This window comes from Danio aesculapii, chromosome 6 (genome assembly GCF_903798145.1).
Source record: "Danio aesculapii chromosome 6, fDanAes4.1, whole genome shotgun sequence".
NCBI classification, from domain to species: Eukaryota; Metazoa; Chordata; class Actinopteri; order Cypriniformes; family Danionidae; genus Danio; species Danio aesculapii.
The window spans coordinates 15,747,478-15,752,183 of NC_079440.1; positions in this window are offsets into that span (position 1 = coordinate 15,747,478).

Consider the following 4,706-nt stretch of genomic DNA (forward strand, 5'->3'; position numbering starts at 1 on the left):
CCTGCTTTGAGTCATAATAACAGCACAAATGTTTCAGTCTGGCGTTGACTCAGTAATGTATTTTTAAAACAAACGACTATTTTTATTGAGGAAGAAAGGACAAATACACCTAAAATTAGACTTATGATGGTATCAAATTTTGTTGTTGTGAATATTAGCTTAAGCTTTTATCACAATATAATGATATTGACCTAAGCTGCAAGCAGAAAGTTACATCAACAGGTATGGTTACAAAGAAATACTAAGTTTTGCTTTTTGTAAATGCATCCCAACAAACAAACAATGTTGCTCAATGTAACGACCTTCCTACAACGTTGTACCAACCTTGCAAAAATTTTGACGATCTACGTTGTTGCTGAAGGATGTCACAACAGTGGCATAATGTTGCCATTTAAATGGTCATTGCATTAGGTTGTGCTTAGGCGGCATGGACGACCACCGTACAACATTTATTTGTCATCAATGAATCAAACCGTTCGCCGTCTCATTCAAAAACGACTGAGATGACGTGAATTTTGCTTTGTTTCTTCTTGCTAAATAAGACATCAGTAGTCATTTGTGTAGTCCTGTTGAGGCTCTAATCTGTTCTCTCTTTTTCACTGTCTATTTTGACTTGTGACATCTGCGGATCCATCTCTGAACTGGATTCTCTGTTGGATTTCTGTCTCCGACTGCTTTCTCCACACCAACAACTACGCCTGGTCTTCGGCTGCACTTCCCGGTCTGCTGTTTTCTCCAGTCCAGAGCTTCGATGCTCGGTGTCTGCATTTTAATTTGCTTTCTTGCTTACTTTTCTTGTTTGTTTACTTTATTTTCTCGATTGACATTTTAATTTAGCCTACCCTATAGTTTAATTATATATAGTTAATAATTTAGTATAGTCTAAACATTTTATACTGTTTGCTTATAGTTAGATGTGTACTGTATGTAAATGTGAAATATATAATAAAAATTTTTTTTATTATATACATTTGTGTGGCATTTTTACACATAAAAGTTTATATATAACTTATATATACAGTTAGGCCTATATTAAAAAGGAAAAATGAATGAACAATATTTAATATTAAGCAATTCTGGAAAATTATTACTGCTCATCCCAACTATTAAACTAACTAAGTCTTCAAGCATTTGGTTCTGTTGTGAACAACACTGCAAATACAAAGTGCTTATTTTTTTGAGTATTAGTAGACTGTCCACTTAATATCTGCTGATGCAGCTCCTTCAACAGACCACTAACCTAAACCCAACCTAACAGTCTGCTTATAATCTATTGAGAATCTATTGGCATGTAGATGCAATGTAACTTAAATTCAACAACATGTAGTAAAAGGACCATCAAAAAAAAGTGATACCAAATTATTAAAAAGCACCCTAATGGTATCAATAAATAAATTGTTCGCTGTATTTTGAAGTGCCCATTATATTAATATTGTTCATGTTAATTTTCACGATATATTGATTTAATTTCGACATGTCTATACTGTTACAAAGGCTCAAATAAATGTGATTATTTTTATTCAGCAAATATACGATTTTATAACAACAACAAAAGAAAAGAAAAGTAAGAATAAAAAATCATAGTTGTAAAAGGTTATGTAACAGGGAATATGAGAAATGACTGCTAAAAATGTAGCTATATATTTAAATATGGAATATTTTAAAATAAATAAACTGTAATAACATTGCCATGTTATTGTATTCTGACCAAATAATCAAAACCTTTAGTGCAGAGTTGCTCAAAGTGGGGCCCGTGGGACAAAGTTGGCCCATTGTAACCTTTGATTTGGCCCACCATCCCATCTGAGAAGAGAGTGAGAATAATGGAAAGGGTTGGGGCGAATGAATAAACTTTTTTGTAAAGTGCCACTCGACTTATACAGGACTGTGCAGAAGAGATCAACGAGCAAATCAAAGCGTTATGTTTTAAAAGAGATTGTTTTTATTTTTACTTCAATAAGTTCATTATAAAATGTAAAAAAGTTTAAAAAAAATAAGAATAATATAATATATATATATATATATATATATATATATATATACAGTTGAAGTCAGAATTAAATATAAAAAAAGATGCATCCCAAATGATGTTTAACAGAGTAAGGAAATGTTCACAGTATGTCTGATAATATTTTTTTCTTCTAAAGAAAGTTTTCTTAGTTTTATTTCGGCTAGAATAAAAGCAGTTTTTAATCTTTTAAAAGCCATTTTAAGGTCAAAATTATTAGCCCAAACAAACCATCCTTATCCAATAACTTGCCTAATTTTCCTATCCTGCCTAGTTAACCTAATTAATCTAGTTAAGCCTTTAAATTTCACTTTAAGCTGTATAAAAGTGTCTTGAAAAACATCTAGTCAAATACCATTTACTATCATCATGGCAAAGATAAAATAAATCAGTTATTAGAAATGAGTTATTTAAACTATTATGTTCAGAAATGTGCTGAAAATATCTTCGCTGCGTTAAGCAGAAATTGGGTAAAAAATAAACAGGGGGCTAATGATTCTTAAAGCCTAATAATTCTGACTTCAACTGTAACTGCTGTGATGTGATCTGTTCCTGATAATTCTGAATTGTTTTCTAGTTATTTTTTGAATATTATAAAATAAATTAGGAAATCACTCATGGCAACTATATTTACCTTCGGCCCATTAGCCTCAATCAAGTTTGGTTTTTGGTCCTTTATAAGAAAATGATTGGGCATCTCTGCTTTAGTGAATATAATGACGTTTAAAAAGAATGGATAGGAAGCTTAAATTATATTTAAAAGACAAAATTAAAAGTAGGTTACTTACTTCACAAAATCAGCGGTGGTATTCAGTAGACACTAGAATTATATACAAACATAAAACCGTCAACATATAAACAACCATATTACAAGTTAAAAGTCATTGGACAGTTGAGATGAATAATTCATAAACCTTTGAGGAATTGCCAATGTTTACAAATCGAATATTTAATTTAGCTAAATTAAAGGATAAACAGAGTTGTAAATGAATTACTCTGTCCTTTGCAGACTTGTCTTTTTGTTCCTTCGAGGTAACAGCTGTTAGCTCTCTTGCAATGACTCCCATTACTCTCGCGGTCATAATTTCCCAAATTTAACAACCCATTTTCTCATCCAACTACAAGACAAAAGCATTTGATATTTAATTCGAGTCAGAAACACTAAAAAACAAACACCTGTTCCGATATTTAATCAACACACGAATACAGTTTTTAGCAATTTCGGTGTCTGTTTTACACAAATAAATCACCATATTTTTCCTACATAAAACAATACGTATTTGAGTGAAATTGAGTATTGTAGGAGCTGACACGGTTCTGGTCGCACCTTCCTCCTCGTCATCCAACTCATCATGGCTCTGGTTACAATATATCACATTTGCTTGTTTTTTTCCACGCGTTTTTCTTTTAAACTGCTACTTTGTGTGAAGTTAACAGGCTGAGCCACTTATTCACTGCGTGTGAAGGACTCTTTGCAAGGTCAGACAAATAAATATTGTAAAAAAGACAGTTACCGGATCCCAAACAAGATAAGCAGGAGTCATCGAGCTCGCGCTGCGTTTCCCTATAATAATAACCCAGCTAACTTAAAACGCGAACGTGACATGGCGACTTCGGTCTGCAGTTTAAGTCAGATAATGCTGGAGTGCCTAAATTTTATAGTTCGTAGTCATCAGATATGAGCATATACATTTTAAGCAATTGTTATTAGGACATCGCATTTCCTTACCCGCTGACGTTGCCGTGAGCAGCGATGGGAACGTTCACGCACGTCATTCCCGTGAGCTGAGAGACAGCAAGAGCGCATGTGCAGAAGCAGCCAAACACAAGCTTATAATTCTCAATGGTTTAATGAAAATGTTCATTATCAAGGAATCTTTATGGGAGTTATTGAGTTCTATGAAGCTCGGAGTGGTATGTTTGCTGGCTTTACAAGTAGTTTTAGGTTTTGTTGTTGTTTAAATTTGTCAGGTGTTAGCCTATATGAGGCCCGTAGCCAGTCTGGTAAAAGGGATGGTTCTTTTTTTCTCAAACAGTGGACCTTTTTGGAGTTATATGCCTCATTTTCTATTTAAATATGAGATTTAAATACTGAATTTTAGTATTTTAATAACTATTTTTAGCTGGATTTGCTTTGCTGTACCAAAAAATTTATAATAAAGAAATATGAAAAACATCATATATGTGTAGAAAAAAAGTTTTTAATTAAAAACTGTAGCCTATTGTAATTTATTAGGCAAATAACAAGCTGGCCTGCACATTCAACTTTCCTCAGCCAGAATTTGGCAATTTAAATAAAAAATTAATTAAAACATAATAATAATAATAATAATTTAGAGCTTCACAATTTTTCTAGCCTCTCTTGAAAAAAATACATTTGAAAATTCATGAAAACAACAATACCAAAAATAGTATTCAAATTGATTTTAATATGGGCCACTTTTGGTGCTTGACAGCTTTTTATTGGTCATTTTTTTATTTCAAGAATAAGGTCCGAGATTTTGACTAAAAGTTATTTGTAAATTATTTTCTCTATTTAAAAACAACAGTACCGAAAGACGCCTGCTCTTACATCAGATTGTATGTTTTCTTGCACAGCTGGATGTTGGACTCGTGAAAAATAACTGTTTGCACTGGACCCAATCGATTAGCTGAAGTCACACCAAAGTGACAGCCAACAGGATTCCGTTTGGTCTTG